General features: G+C 35.6%; 1 protein-coding gene across 5 annotated transcripts in view; it reads left to right on the forward strand.

Moving 5' to 3' along the window:
• TCF12 (transcription factor 12) overlaps positions 1-17,066 on the forward strand; it is a 368,629-nt gene that overhangs the window by 111,450 nt on the left and 240,113 nt on the right. The gene's annotated exons all lie outside the window — the stretch shown is intronic.

The raw sequence follows: 17,066 nt of genomic DNA on the forward strand, positions 1-17,066 counted from the left end.
CACTTTATTCCCTGAATTTTATCATTAAAATACTTTTTAAGCTATTGCAAAGTGATTTCCAAACTCTTTTCAGGGTATTATTTTCTTTTGAGAAGTTATCTTCTCTCCATGAAAACATGATTATATTGATTCTTATTTACTATCTTTCATCATAGGGTAGATTTTTAATGCAACCAGGTAGCAAGAAATTCTGAAATGTTAATTGCTTTTTCAGACTTGGTTCCTGTTTCTGTATATAACCTGGACTATATATTTGACTGTAGAGCCTATCTTGACATAATGCATGATGACCTTTCATATTTTAAATTAATGATATTTAAGTATATTGACTTTTTTCCCATTTGTCTTCACCAGGGGATTCAGTATCCAAAGAAAGCTATTTGGCAAGTGCATAACCTGAATGAAATGTCAGGGAACAGATGGAAAGGGGTTCCATAAGAATTGGCTGAATAGTTAGTAGGAGTTTGACTTTCTGTAAAATAGCTTTACGTGTTTTCTTCTCCTGGACAAATGATGTTAAAAAGAGCTCAACCTTCAAATGAAGGAACAGTTGTTTTTAGGCTGGTATTCAGTAGGAGATAAAAGCCCTTTCAAATAAGGTCTTAACCCTATGATTTATTTATTTTTGAAGGGCTGTGAGTTCTGAGAACATCAAGAATATCTCATGATCAGAAGTAAATACAGAAAACACAATTCAGGGCCTATAAAAGTTTTATGAATATTCCTAATGATATTGCTGCCTTGATTAGGTTGAAAAACTGCATTTAGGGTAATTATTATATTAATATGAAGGCAACTGAGTTTATTTATGATTACATTGATGGGGTTTGTGAAAGTTATTACAGGCAAATTCTCTGCTTATGTGCATGTAGGATATCCATGCACATTTTTAAGTTTTGCTACAGAGTACTAGAGATCAAAATCATTATATAAATCTCTTTTAAAGTATTGATCTATGGTATGATCCACTTATGTGAAACTGTGATGAAGTTCTCAAGTATTAACTTCAGCAAAGTAAACTATCATTTTCACAGTTACATAAAGAATTTGAGGCAAGAGACTCTCCCTGACATTAATTTTTTCTGTATTAGATAGAACTAAAAATACATTGGAAGAAAATGGAGCTGAAGAGAAAGATGGGCATTTTGGCAGCCAAACAAATTGAGCTCAGACTGCTGGGCAGGGGAGAGGGCGGTGAGCTCATCTCTGATTACTCAGCTTTTAATACATTAAAATTTGATGTGATCTTCATGATGAATCTTTTATAAATACTGTTAAACCAAGTAGTAGTTCTTTCACTTATTGCTTTTTACATCTTCAGGTTGAGAAATTAGATGCTGTGCCTCTATTTTTTTCCTTTTAGATCCACAGAAGTGTAATTTTCAAGCCTTTGCCACTGTGGGAATTAATTGTGGCAGTGGAACCTATAATGTTGTTTTATGCTAATTTTATAATGTGTATATACTACAGAAGTTAGATGAAGGGACTAAGTTAAACAAAGATCTAGAGCTACTGCCAAACCTAAAAACAACAATGGCACAAAGAAGAGAACAGAATGCAGGGTCCAATGCCAATAAAATCCAAATGTAAATTTGCTAGTTGACAGGCATCACATGTAAATGGGCTTATTTTGGCAACTGTTGGAGTTAAAATACAAAAGACATCTTATACAAAAGCAAAAGTAATTTGAGTGTTTTTCTTTTTTTAAGAAAATGGTCTTTCGAAATTTATAGTAGCCATTTACTTTGTATGAAGAATGCTGCCTTTCACTTTTGTTAAAATTCGTTTATTGTTTAGTTAATCCCATTACTAATGTACTATCTTCATACTCATGAAAGTTATTTTGGGTGACATAAGAAGAAGATATGACCATTATATCAAAAGTTTACTGAACACTTTTTTTTCCCCCAAGTCTTGGATTGGGGCCCATAGTTAGAATTCTTTCTTGGTATGTTTGAAACATGTTTAATATTGTGAATATAATTGCCATTTTCCAACCATTGCATGTGTGGCATTTATGTAATTACAGAAATACTTTTTACCTTATTTTATGACAGGGAAGAAAATAAATCTCTAGCTAGTTGTGGATCTGACTCATTTGTGGCTCATCAGATGGCCATGGGTGAAGGGAAACACAAGTAACTTTCTTTAAGATTTAAGTTAAGGGATGAAAACGGATTATTCTTAGAGAAATAAAAAGATATAAATGAGTATCACTTTTCTGTATGTTCAAAGTGATTTCTCTCCCCACCCCATTCATTGGATGCTATTATACATATACGAATATTCTTATGACTTATTCAGTATCCTTTTTTTCCTTTTCCTTTCTCCCTCTCCCCCCTTCCCTCCTTTCACTCTCCCACCCTCCCTCTCCCTCCCTCCATTTCATCCTTCCTTTCTTGCCATTCTAATGTTTATTAGCTCAGGATCAAGAACTTTTTAAAATTTTTTTTCTATTTTTTCCATTACCATTTATCCCCCTATACCCTCTTCCACCTCCACCCCCTACTACCACTGCCTCCCCACTGCCACTCCACTGCCCCACAATCACCACTGTTGTTGATGTCCATGAGTCCTTTTTCTTTTTCAATCCTTGTACCCCCTAAGCCCTTCCCCCAGAGTTATCAGCCTGCTCGCCATCTGTGAGTCTATCTCTGTTTTGCTTATTTATACATTAGATTCTATATATCAGTGAAATCATATTGTATTCATCTTTCTTTGACTGGCTTGTTTCATTTAGCATAATATTATCTGGGTCCATCTATGTTGTCACAGAGAGTGAAATCATCTCCTTTTTACAACTGCATAGTATTCCACAGTATAAACGAACCATTGTTTTTTTTATCCACTCGTCTACTGATGGATACTTGGGCTGCTTCAAAATCTTGGCAGTTGTAAATAATGCTGCAGTGAACACAGGAGTATTTATATTCTTTCAAATTAGAGTTTTGGATTTCTTCAGAAAATTCCCGAAAGTAGAGTCACGGGGTTATAAAGCAGTTCTGTTTTTAATCTTTTGAGGTAACTTCGTACTGCTTTTCACAGTGGCTGCACCAATCTACATTCCCACCAAGAGTTCAAAAGGGTTCCCCCTACATCACATCCTCACCAGCACATGTTTGTTGATTTATTGGTGATAGCCATTCTGAGTGGTATGAGGTGATATCACATTATGGTTTTAATTTGCATTTCTCTGATTATTAGTGATGTTGAGCATTTTTTATGTCTATTGGCCATCTGTATATCCTGTTTGGAGAATTGTCTATTCAGGTTGTTTGCCTGATGCGTGGTTCACCGGCCAGCAGTGATCACGGAACGCTGCGGATGGCTCGTCGAAAACGCGAAAAAAAAACATGCACAGAGACAACCAGGTCCTGTGGGGGAATAGGAACAGCAGGGCCACTCCTCACACGGGGAGCGCCTTGGCCACCCTCTCTCCTGGAGGGCGCCATAGCCACTCCTCACGTGGGGAGCGCGCTGCTTGGCCACCCTCCCTGGTGGGGAGAGGGCCCCGTTCCCCCTCCGGAGAGGTTTTTTATTGGTTTTGTTTGAATAAGAATTCAGGTAAAAGCTCAATACTCATTGCTAGGAAGTAAAGATCAAACAATAGATAACAAGGAAGTCTGGGGGCCTATTTTGAGTCAGGGTCAAAGAGCTGTAAAACTTTTAAGGAACAAACTAACTTCCTCCTTGGACCCTTCTCATTCAACTGAGAGCATTCTAAACAAAGAAGGTTTCACAGGAATTTACATGTTCTTTCTTAGGCCTGATCACCCGGGGAATCGCCCTTTTCAGCACAGAGCTGCACCACTCTGTCATTGTTTTAGGCTTAGGTGGAGCAAGGGAACTAAGGCAACCAAGAGATAAAGAAATTTTCTCCCAGACGATGAGAACTCAGGCTATGTCAAAGCTGAGGAGCGAGGGTCCATCACCCCCTTTTGCTGTAGCCCCCAAAGTCCTTCTTTTGGGGGCCTCTCACATGATCGTGCTTGTCTTAGGTCATTCCCCCCTTGGGGAATCTTACCCATCTTTGGCTAACCGACCAAGCTTTGGGGTTCAGTTATGAATGAAGCAGCAGAAGCAGCATTCCTGCCAGGGAGATAAGCTTTTGTCTCCATGTGGCTTATGGTTCCAAGGGCGTTCCCTTAGCCTTAGCCTAGGCGGGGGTTACAGCTTCTGATACCAGGCAGGGCAGTTCCCAACATTTGCCCATTTTTTAATTGGATTGCTGTGTTCAGTTGTATAAGTTCTTTACAAATTTTGGACCATTATTCAATGTATCAGTGAATATGTTCTCCCATTCTGTTGATTTTCTTTTTATTTTGTTGATAATTTTCTTCGCTGTGCAAAAACGTTTTAGTTTGATGTAGTCCCATTTGTTAATTTTTTCTTTTGTGTTTCCCTTGCACGAGGAGATATATCGGAAAAAAAATATTGCTTCAAGCATTATCCAAGATTTTGTAGCCTATGTTTTCTTGTAGGATTTTTATGGTTTCACGTTTAACATTTAAGTCTTTAATTTGTTTTGAGTTTATTCTTGTGTATGATATAAGAAGGTGGTTTAATTTCATTTTTTTGCAAGTGTCCGTTCAACTTCCCAACATCTTTTATTGAATACACCATCTTTACTCCACTGTATGTTCTTGCCTCCTTTGTCAAATGTTAGTTGACCATAAAAGCATGGGTTTAGTTCTGTTTCATTGATCTATGTGTCTGTCTTTATGCCATTACCAGGCTGTTGGATTATTATTGCCTTATAGTTTGATATTAGGTAGTATGATTCTTCAAACTTTATTGTTCTTTTTCAGAATCGCTTTTGCTATTCAGGGTCTTTCGTGGTTCCATTAAGTTTATGGAATATTTGTTCTAGTTCTGTAAAATATGTCATTGGTATCTTGATAGGAATTGCATTAAATCTGTAGATTGCTTTAGTTAGTATGGTCAGTGTAATGATGTTAATTCTTCCTATCTGTGAACACCGTATGTTCTTCCACTCATTGTATCTTTTACAATTTCTTTCTTCATTGTTTTATAATTTTCCAAGTACAGGTCTTTTACATCATTAGTTAGTTTTATTCCTAGCTATTTTTTTTTGAAGCAATTGTGAATGGGATTGTTTAAATTTCCTTTTCTAATAGCTCATTATTGGCATATAAAAATGCAACTGATTTCTGGATATTAATTTTGTATCCTGCTACTTTACTGAATTCATTTATGAGTTCTAGTAGTTTCTTGGTGGAATCATTAGGGTTCTCTATGAAGACTATCATGTCATCTGCAAATTCCAATTTGGATGCCTTTTATTTCTTGTCTGATTGCTATGGCTAGGACTTCCAGTACCATGTTGAATAAGAGAGGTGAAAGCAGGCAACCCTTTCTTCTTCCCGTTCTTGAGGGGAATGCTTGTAATTTTTGCCCATTGAGTATAATACTGGCAGTGGGTTTGTCATGTATGGCCTTTGTTATGTTGAGGGATATTCCCTTTATTCCCAGTTTGCTGAGAATTTTTATCATAAATGGGTACTGGAGTTTATCAAATGTTTTTTTCTGCCTCTTTTTATATGATCATGTCATTTTTTTATTCTTCATTTTTTTATGTGGTGTATCACGTTTATTGATTTGTGACTTGTTGTACCAACCTTGCATTCCTGGAATAAATCTGACTTGATCATGATGTGTGTTCTTTGTTATGCATTGCTGTATTTGGTTTGCTAATATTTTGTTGATGATTTTAGCATCTATATTCATCAGATATATTAGCCTATAATTTTCTGTTTTTTTTTTCTAGTGTCTTTATCTGGTTTTGGAATTAGGATAATGCTGGCTTTGTAAAATGACCTAGGAGTCTTCCCTTCTCTTGAAATTTTTGGGATAGTTTGAGAAGAATCAGTAATCATTCGTCTTTGAATATTTGGGAAAATTCACCTGGGAAGCCATCCGTCCCATCCAGGACTTTTGTTTGTTGGGAGTTTTTTGATTATTGCTTCAGTTTCACTAGGTGTAATTTGTCTATTCAGATGCTGTGATTTTTCCTGATTTAGTTTTAGAAGATTGTATGTTTCTAGGAATGTACCCATTTCATCCAGGTTGTCAATTTTTTGGCATATAGTTGATTGTAATATTTTCTTACACTCCTTTGTATTTTGTTGGTGTCAGTTGTTATTTCTCCTCTTTTATTGCTGAGTATTTATTTGGATCCTTTCTCTTTTTTTCCTCAATGAATTTGGTTAAAGGTTTGCCAGTCTTATTTATCTTTTCAAAGGACCAGCTCTTGGATTCATTGATCTTTTATATCATTTTTAGACTCTATTTCCTTTTTTGTTTTAATTGTGGTAATATACATTAACATGAGATGTACCTTCCTAACAAAATTTTAAGTGTATACACAGTGTTGTTAATTGATGTGCACATTTTTGCATAGTCAGTGTCTGGAACTTTTACATGTTTCACAGTTGTAACTGTGTTGTTACATATGACAGGATTTTTTTAAGGGCTGAGTAGTATTTCATTGTAAGAATATACTGCATTTTCTTTATCCATTCATTCATCAGTGGATATTTGTGTTGTCTCTACATCTTGGCTGATACAAAAAGTGCTGTAGTGAACACAAGAGTATAGATTTAAAAAGAAATCTTCAAGATCTTGGCTTCACTTCTTTTGGATAAATACTCAAAAGTGGGATTTCTGGATCTTGTGGTAGTTTTATTTTTATTATTTTGAGGAACCTCCAATAGTAACTGTACCATTTTACATTCCCACCAATAGTGTTTAGGGTTCTAATTTCTTTACATCCTACTACTTCATTGGTTTTTGTTTATTTTCTGTTAATAGCCATATTTACAGGTGTGAGGTGATATCTAATTGAGTTTTGACTTGCATTTCCTTGACAATTAATGATGTTAGTAATCTTTTTATACACCTCTTAAGGTGTTTCAAAGAACACTTACACTTACTTGTAAGTATTCTTTGAATAAATTAGGTTTTCTTACATCATTTAAAGTAATATTTACATCAATGAAATGTCAGTGAAATAAAAGATACTGAATTTGTTGAAGTCTTTGTTATAGGATTTCAATTGTACCTAACAAGAAAAATGTTTAAATAGACTTCTGGCCAAGATGGAGGCGTAGGTAGACTCACTGTGCCATCTTGCACAACCAAAAGGAGAACAACAACAGATTTAAAAACAAAAAACAACCAGAACTGGCAGAAAATCAAACAGTATGGAAGTCTGACAACCAAGGAGTTAAAGAAGAAACATTCATCCAGACCAGTAGGGGAGGGGTGGAGATGGGCAGCCAGGTCAAGAAGACTCATGGCAAGTTGATGGCTGGTGGACTGGGCTAAGTAGTGGCTTGCAGACTGGGCAGTCCCACATTTGTGTGCAGATAAACCAGGAGGAACAACTAGGGAGCAAGACAGACAGCACAACACAGGGTTCCTGTACTGAGAAATAAAGCCACAAACCCTCTGGCTGTAAACACCTGTGGGGGTTAAGGTGGCAGTGAGAGGAACTCCCAGCCTCACAAGAGAGTTCGTTGGAGAGACCCACAGGGTCCTAGAACATACACAAACCCACATACCAGGGAATCAGCACCAGAAGGGCCCACTTTGCTTGTGGGTAGCTGGGGAGGTGACTGAAAACAGGCAGAGAGTGGAGTAGGTGGCACTGTTCCCTCTCGGACCCCGCCCCCCTAAACAGCGTCACAACACAACGATGTGGGTTACCCTACCCTGGTGAACACCCAAGGTTCCGCCCCTTACTACATAACAGGTGTACCAGAGAAAAAAAATGGCCCAAATGAAAGAACAGTTGAAAGCGCGAGAAAAAATACAACTAAGCGACAAAGAGATAGCCAACTTATCAGATACAATTCAAAACACTGGTTATCAGGATGTTCCAGAAACTCACTGAGTACTTCAACAGCATAAAAAAGACTCAGGCAGCAATGAAGGTTGCATTATGTGAAATAATTAAAAATCTACAGGAAACCAACAGTGACGGGAAGGAAACCAGGACTCAAATCAATGGTTTGGAGCAGAAGGAAGAAAGAAACATTCAACCAGAACAGAATGAAGAAACAAGAATTCAGAAAAATGAGGAGAGGCTTAGGAACCACCGGGACAACTTGAAACATTCCAACATCTGAATCATAGGGGTGCCAGAAGAAGAAGAGGAAGTGCAAGAAATTGAAAACTTATTTGAAAGAAAGAAAACTTACTTGAAAACATAATGGAGAACTCCCCCAATCTGGAGAAGGAAATAGACTGCCAGGAAGTCCAGGAAGCCCAGAAAGTCCCAAAGAAGTTGGACCCAAGGAAGCACACACCAAGGCACATCATAATTATATTAGCCAAGAGTGAGTAAAGGTAAGCAGAGAATCTTAAAAGCAGCAAGAGAAAAGGAGACAGTTACCTACAATGGAGTTCCCATAAGATCATCACCTGATTTCTCAAAAGAAACCTTGCAGGCAAGAAGGGGCTGGAAAGTATTCAATCAAAGTCATGAAAAGCAAGGACCTATATCCAGGATTACTCTATCCAGTAAAACTTTCATTTAGAATAGAAGGGCAGATGAAGTACTATCCAGATAAGGTCAAGGTTAAAGGAGTTCACCATCACCAAGCCCTTATTATATGAAATGTTAAAGGGACTTATCTAAGAAAAAGAAGATAAAAAATATGAACAGTAAAATTATAACAAACTCACAGTAATTAACAACCAAACCTAAAAAAAAAGACAAACTAAGCAAACAACTAGAACAGTAATAGAATCACAGAAAGGGATATCACATGGAGGGTTATCAATGGGGAAGTGGGAGGGGGAGAGAGGGAAAAAAGGTGCAGGGAATAAGTAGCATAAGTAGTAGGTAGAAAATAGACAGGGGAAGGTTTAGAGTACAGGAAATGTAGAAGTCAAAGAACTTACATGTACAGCCCATGGACATGAACTAAAGGTGGGGAATGCTCATGGGAGGGGTAGGGGTAGTGCAGGGCAGAGGGGAATAAAGGGGGGAAATGGGACAACTGTTATAGCATAATCAATAAAATATATGAAAAGGTGTTTAAATGATAACATATATTGGAGTAGAAGTAGTCTGTAGTTGCCCATTGATTGCTTTTGACTTAGGATTTTTTAAAAAAAACTTATCTGTAAATGTTATGAACTTATTTAAAAATTTCCAAATAAGTATAAACTCATTTTAGAAAAATAGGAAAACAGTAAAAAGGAAGATAATGGTAATATAACTTTTCAAATAAAACTATTAGTATTTTTTGTATTTCCATCCAGTTTTCCCACCTCATGCATTATTTTAAAATAGTTAACGTAGTAAATATGCAGTTTGTATCTTTCTTTAAAAAAAAAATCTTAACCCCAGGATATGCTTATTGATTTTAGAGAGAGGGGAGGGGAGGGTGAGGGAGAGAAACACCCATGCAAGAGAGAAATATTGATAGGTTGCCTCTCCTACCTGTACCATCTGGGAACTCAACCCACAGCCTAGACATGTGCCTTGACTGGGAATCAAACACACAACCTTTTGGTTTATAGGACAATGCTCCAGCGAACTGAAGCACCCCAGCCAGGGCATATCTTGCTTTCTTACTTAACACTGTCATGGAAAGAAATTTTTTATTAAAAGAAGCTTAATAGATAAAAGGGAAAAAGTAGAATAGTGTGTACATTCAGATTGAATGGTTTCAAATTGGAAACAAAAGAAAAAAGCTCTTAAATAGGAAAGTAGAAAAAGCAGAGATGTGAAATACTACTGCAAATCATTAAACTAGGAGAAAGTGAGAAATAGTATTGCATTATTGCATCTTAGAAATGTAGACATGAATCAGAACACATTATATTAAATCTACATCACAATGAGCCAGATGATTCTACGGTGTTTTAAAGTTTTTATTGTTTAAGAATTTATCTATGGATTTTAAAAATAAAGTACATTTTAACACTTACTGTATTGTAATTTAATTATTTTTATTTTAATCAACTTTTTGTTCATTAGAGAAGCTCTTCCAGGGCTTACATTCTGTTTGTTGAATGAATCAGAATCATTGTACTCAGAGAAAGTTACAGATTTGTGACTGATTCACCTTACTAATTTTTCTACTTTTCTACTTACTCTGATTTTTTATTAGTTTTGCTTTTACACATTTTCTAACCAAAATTAAATAAATCTTTGCCTTTGTTAAAATTAAAGCTTTTCTTTCTGACTCCAGTCACATGTGATTTTTCAGGTTAGTTTCTTACAGGACTGTTTTTAGGATGACATCTCCTGCTTAGAAATGTAGTATTTTTCAATAGTTCATAGATTTGTTATGTTTTCCACACAAACTATGCTGTGAGGTCAGTAGGTATAAAATGTAAAGGAGTATATGGGGGGAAGACTTCATCTGTTTTATTGACTATAATTTGCCTGGTCATTTGTAGTGCCAATGGCCTACCACACAGAAGGTGTAAAAAGCAAATATAAGAAACTTAGTGGGGGAATTAATGACAAAGTATGGTTCTGACTCGCAGTAGGTCTTCAGTAAATAAATACTGAATATAAATTGTTAAGTTGTAGAAATAGATAATTATAGAAAACAGTAACATAATCATGGGTTTTGTTTTGGTTTTTTTAGATTTTATTTATTTATTTTTAGAGAGAGGGGAGGAGTGGGAGAAAGAGGAAGAGAAACATCAATGTGTAGTTACCTCTCGTGCACCCCCTGTTGGGGATTTGGTTCATAACCCAGGTATGTGCCCTGACTGGGAATCAAATCAGTGACTCTTTGGTTTGCAGTCCACACTCAATCCACTGAGCTAAACCAGCCAGGGCTACATAATGATGTTTTCTATCATTTGTTACCTTGCTCTTTTTAAACAACCCACTGAAACATTACAGGGAAATGATTTTGTGAGGATAGATCATTGTAAACACTTGGAAACTACTAAGTGCAAGATGCTTTCCAGGCACCTTATATACTGTTTCTTTCAAGGAGGCAGAGCCAGTGTTACCTGATTTTCACAAATGAGGAAACTGAGGCAAGAAAAAAGATGTGACATTCAAGTTATACAGTTTAAACTGTGTTTGGCCTACTACCTTGAATCCTCCCTTCCACACCCCAAATGTGAAGATATTTCTATATTCTAGGGTTTTATTCTCATAAAAACAGGGAAAAAGTTGATTTTGGTGAAACTTGAATGCTTTTGCAGACAGGGTGAGTACCTTTATGTTGGATTCCCAATTGTATCACTGTTCTGCTCTATGGTTAGACTTTGAGAGATGACATCATGTACTATAAATAATCACTCATTCATGTTGAGGAGGAATTTTAAACATGGAAGGCAATTGCTGCTGCAGGCTATCAGTATTTCAGTCAGAGGGGAACTGATATTTGAAGAGACAGTACCACAAATGGGAACTCCAACTTAGTTCTGGTCACTTTATTAAGCAGCAGGTAACATACCTCTCACAATTTTCCTCAGTGGCAGGATTGTCAAATGAGTTCTCTTGCAGTAAGAATGAAAAGGTTTTTCTGAAGTTTCAGACAGCTTACATTTATCGAGCCTTTACTGTGTGATAGACAATGTACTGTTTTCTAAGTATCATCTCATTTATTTTGATCCTTAGTCTGAGTTATGTACTATTAACAACCCTATTTTACAGAGGAAGCAACAGGCATATCTAGAAAATGGAAAAGGATTGTACTTGGGTCCAGTTGACTGACTGTAAAGCATATTCTCTTGTTATGGCTTTAGTAGTCCCAGAGTTACTGTATCTAGTCTGCCTGCTTTGTTGAGCTGAACAGACAAAGTCAGAAACTAATGGATTATGGATGGAAATCAGCTAGATCCATTTTTTCTGGCACTTTTAAACGTTTGGAATAAATATACAAATGTTTAGAATATGTCTGTTTTTCCTTACACTATCAGTAAATACCTTTCTCTGAGGCATACCAATGTTTTTCTGGGACAGCAGGGGATTTGGAAGCCAGCCCAATCAAAGATAAGAATGCTGTTTTGAAGAAAGTCTAGGGGAAAAACTAGACCAGGGATTCAGATATTGAGAAGAGATGGGAAGAATACTAAACAACTAAGATATTTGATACTGTATATGGATATAGAATAGGGTAACTATTCTACTCAATGTAGTTCAAACCTTTCCACTTCGGGACTTAGAATTCAGTGCATATTCACTTGCTGAGTTTGTAGAAGACAGATGTTTTTGTTTATTGTGAAATCAAAGTATAGTGTTTTTCCCTTCCTGTTTTTCTTTAAAGTAGCTCTGAAGAAATTATAACTTCATATTTTACCCATCTTCCCCCATCTTGTTAATGACATAATTGAGAGAATTATTCTGTGTTGACTGTATTTTTTCTCTTAGAACTTGAAGGATGTCATTCCATTGTCTCAGGCCTCTATTGTTTCTGATAAGTCGGCCATTATATCATTTTCCCCTAATTTAATCTGTCTCTTTTGATGATTGTATATGTTGGTGTGAGGTTGCTGAGGTCATTGGATCTGCAGTGCAAATTAATGTTTTGCATTGATATGAGGAAATGTTCTCATTCCCTACCCCCCATATATATTTTCTACTTCTGGTACATGTAGAGTATTTTAAACCATTTAATGTTTTCTAACAGATAGCTAAGGCTCTTATTTTTTCTACTTCATATGATAATTTTTTATTTGTTTGTGTTCAGTTACACTTACTATTTCTTCTTCTGCCTACAGTTCACTTTAAAGCTTATTCAATGAATTATTTTATTTTACATACTGCAATTTTAAGTTCTAGAATTCTCATTTTCAAATATTTTTCCTACTGAGAATCTCTTATCTGTTCATTCATTCTGACCATCTTTTTTCTATTTTTTAAAAAAGTCTTTGAATATTTATAATGGCTGCTTTAAACTCCTTTGCTGCTCACTCCAACATCTGTGTCATCTTGGGGTATATTTGTATGGAGTATTTGTTCTAGACAATGTCACATTTTATTTTTCCACACATCTATTAATTTTTTATTCATATCAAGAAATGTATAAGGACATGTTGTAGAGGTTTTGGTTTCTCCTGCAAAGTTTTTGATTTGGTAAGTAGTTACAGTATTGGCTGATTATTTTGAGGCTTGCAGTTAGGCTTTGTTAAGGCAGGTCTGTGGAAAGCCTAAATTATTTACTATGCCCTTATAATTAGTTTCCAACAGTGAAATTTATACTGTTATTTTAGCCTTCCAGTTGTTAATTTCAGTAGGTTCCTTGTATTCTTCCCTGCATTTATGATGCTTAGAGTTCAGCCAAGGACTTAAAGGGAGTTTTAATGTAAACTTTTGGACCTCCCCAAATAGTTACTTTCTCCTTTCTAGAAGTGTTTCCCCTCGTTACTTTCCAAGACACACTGAAATTTTCAAATTCTGTTTTCTGGTTCTTGAAGCAAAGAAGATAGTGGCTTTCTGCTTGTTCAGCCCACTACATTCTATGCTGACTGGGCAATGTCCTCATTGGACAAACCATGTTGATTTGGATGTTAGCCAGTATGTCTGGATTTGGTTTTTTACTGATCAGACCAGTCCTTTCCAGTGTCTGCCTACTTTTGTTTTTACTTCCCTGCCTTCAAATAGTTGTTTTAAAATCTTTTGTTTATAATTTACAGTTGTTATTTTCAATTGAGTAACCCCAGGGAAATGGTCACTGAACATTTTATAAAACATTTTTCTCACTCCATAAGGATTTCTCATACTCCGTTTTAGTCAGCGCTCTACCCCAAAACCACCAATCTTTATTTTTATAACTATGATTTTGCATTTTTTGTTTTAGATATATATAAATGGAATTAATTTTTGTATCTGCTTTCATTAAGTATAAGGCTTTTGAGATTTATGCATGTTGTTGCATTTACCTCTGATACATTTTTTGTTTTGTTTAGCAGTATTGCATTGATTGAGTAAACCAGGTTTTTTTATCTATCTTTTTTTATTGATGGTCACCTGGATTGTTTTCAGTTTTAGCTAGTATGAATACTGTCCTTAATATTTGTGTAAAAGACTGTGGGTGTACATTTTTATCACTTTATCTTGAGTAAATTTCTAGTGATAGTGTTGTGTCAGGGTATATGTATTTTTGTCTTGTAAGAAACTACTAGTTTTCCAAAGTGTACTATTTTACATGCCCACAGACAATATGTAAAATTTTAGGTGTAGATTTTATTTTTATGTCAAGATTATAGTCTATTATACATAGAGGTAATTTTTAATACATGTCTTTGATTCCTGGTAAATGATTTTGATAAGTAGTCCTCTATTTTTTTTCCATTTTTTAAAAAATATTTTATTTATTTATTTTAGATAGAGGGGGAGGGAGAGAAACATCAGTGTGTGGTTGCCTCTCACATGCTCCCTCCTGGGGACTGGCCCACAACCCAGGCATGTGTGCTGATTGGGAATCAAACTGGTGACCCTTTGGTTTGCAGGCCCGAGCTCAATCCACTGAGCCATACCAGACAGGGCTCTTTTTTTCATTTTTTATTATAATTTTTCAGTACCATTTATCCCCCCATACCCTCTTCTACTTCTCCCCACCCTCTCCCTCCTGCATAGTAGTCCTCTATTTTTAAACTAAAAATATTCCGAGTTATATGTTTCAAGAATGATGGGCTTTATTTACACAGGCAGTATCCAACTTTTTAAACTAGTTTTAATAATTCCAGAAGCTGGGTGTGGGGGTAGCTTGTGGATGTAATTAATCATCTGTATAAATTGTTTTTTAAATTACTTAAATTTATTTTTTATGCATTAGACATAACTATGAGAGTTCAAAATTTTAAAGTCTGTACATGGCAATCATTTTTGCTTACATGTTATTGCAATAAATATACATGAATGTGAAACAGAGGGTGTTAGTTCATTGCATTAGAGCACTGTGCTAACGTGAGGGGTTTCACTTGAGTGTCAACCTGGTTTAGATACTTTTGTTTTGTGCTTTGATTATCAGCTGTATCCTTTATGATGGGATTCTTATAAACTCAGGCTGTTCATCATTGGGACTGGGGAGAATAAATATAAGTAGATAAATGTAAAGGTATAGGTGCTACTAAAAAAATTCTTTCCTTACATTAATTAGCAATGTCATTTTTTATATAAAAAGGTTTTTTTATTAATCTTCAGCCCTGGCTGGCGTAGCTCAGTGGACTGAGCGCGGGCTGTGAACCAAAGTGTCACAGGTTCGATTCCCAGTCAGGGTACATGCCTGGGTTGCAGGCCATGACCCCCAGTAACTGCACATTGATGTTTCCCTCTCTCTCTTTCTCCCTCCCTTCCCTCTCTAAAAGTAAATAAATAAAATCTTAAAAAAAGAACTTTCAATTGGAAAATTATTAAAAAAAGATTTTTTATTAATCTTCATCTGTGTATTTAGCACTTGTAGGTGATACAGAATAAAAGATGAATGTAGTCTTTGCTCTTAAACTAATTTGAGACCACATATTGGGTGGTGTTTTCATAAGAACTGTACAACTTCTACACTTTGTGACATGGGTTTATAAGTATGATTGATATAGTGTTAAAGAGAACCTAGTGAAGATTAGGGAGATTGGACGAGTTGTACAGCTGAGGTGGGATTGAAAATGAGCATTAAACTAATAAGACTTATTAACTGTAGAGAAGGGAGAAGTACTAAGAGGAATGAGAACAATGAAATTTTTATGAATAATACTGTGTGTGATAAATATGCCTCCTCATTACAATCAACAATTTAAATGGTAAGACATTGAACTCTGTAGCCCCTTGAAGGCAGGTTCTCTGTGTCTTGTGTATCTCTGTGTTATCAGTACCTAGAATTCTCCCTAAACTATGACAGTATATATATATATATATATATCATAGTAGGCAATTAGTATTTTTGGCTATTAGGGTTGGAAAATGAGATGCAATTATAACTGGATTTTCAAAGGCTTTAAACATAGGAGGGACAAAATCTAGCGTAATTGACAGTAAACATTTGTAGAACAAGTGAGTAGGTATTCCATTTCATATTGAAGAATTTGGGAATTATTCTATTGGCAGTGGGTACTGGATATGTTTACTTTTTACATCTATGGGCAATATATTATACTGACAGAATATTATAAGCAGGTGAAGAAATATGAAATAGTATTTTAGGAATATTCAGATAGACTCTAGCAAAAGAGTCTAAGTAGGATACCAGAAAAGCCCTGAATAAAAAGGTGGCAGTAGAAATGGAAAAGTTGCCTCAGGAGTTATTCATAAGGAACACTCTAAGTATAGGAACAGTGAAGTGTGAATTAAAGATGATGCCATTTTGCAAGTCTGGTTGACCTGAACTATTGGGGTAGGACAAAGTAGGCTAAATTAACAGCCATTATTAACTAAAAGATAAATTATAAGTAAAGGTATGAGTTAATAACAACATAATAATAAGATAAATAATACAATAATTAATAAATAAATAAGACAAGAATAAGCTGTTTCATGTCCTCACAACTATAAACCTACATTTGCCCACCCTGTATATTATGGTACTATCTGCAGAATTAGAAATGTTAATAATTAGGGTCCAAAGGCATATGAGGAGGAGATGAAGGCTATCTGAAGAGTTTGGTTTTAGATATTACAGGTTTTAGGCGATGGCAGGAGAACCAAGTGAAAGTTTCCAACAGAAATTTGGTGATTTAAGACCCAGAACTGAACTTTAGTTTGGTAGTGTGCATTTGAAAACTGATCATTCAGAGGGGACAGTAAAAATCATAAAATTACATGAGCAGTTCAGTGGATAAAGCATAAACTGCAAAGAAAATGGGATGAAGAGCAGGTACTTCTTTTTCTTTTTTTTTCCACACAGAAGGGGAAGTAGCAATAGAGAACCAAAGGTTAATGCCAGCAAATCTTAGAGAAGGAAGGTGATTAATAAGATTGGATGTCATAAAGCACCAAAGGGGTAAACAAACTAGGGCCTATTGTCCATCACCTATTTTTGTAAATAAAGTTTTAATAGAATACAGCTACTCTTTATTTGTTTGTGTATCACCTGTTTTTGTGCTACAGTAGGACAGTTGAATAGTTG

This window comes from Phyllostomus hastatus, unplaced genomic scaffold (assembly GCF_019186645.2).
Source record: "Phyllostomus hastatus isolate PE091 unplaced genomic scaffold, TTU_PhHast_1.1 phas_scaffold_501, whole genome shotgun sequence".
Lineage (NCBI taxonomy): Eukaryota > Metazoa > Chordata > Mammalia > Chiroptera > Phyllostomidae > Phyllostomus > Phyllostomus hastatus.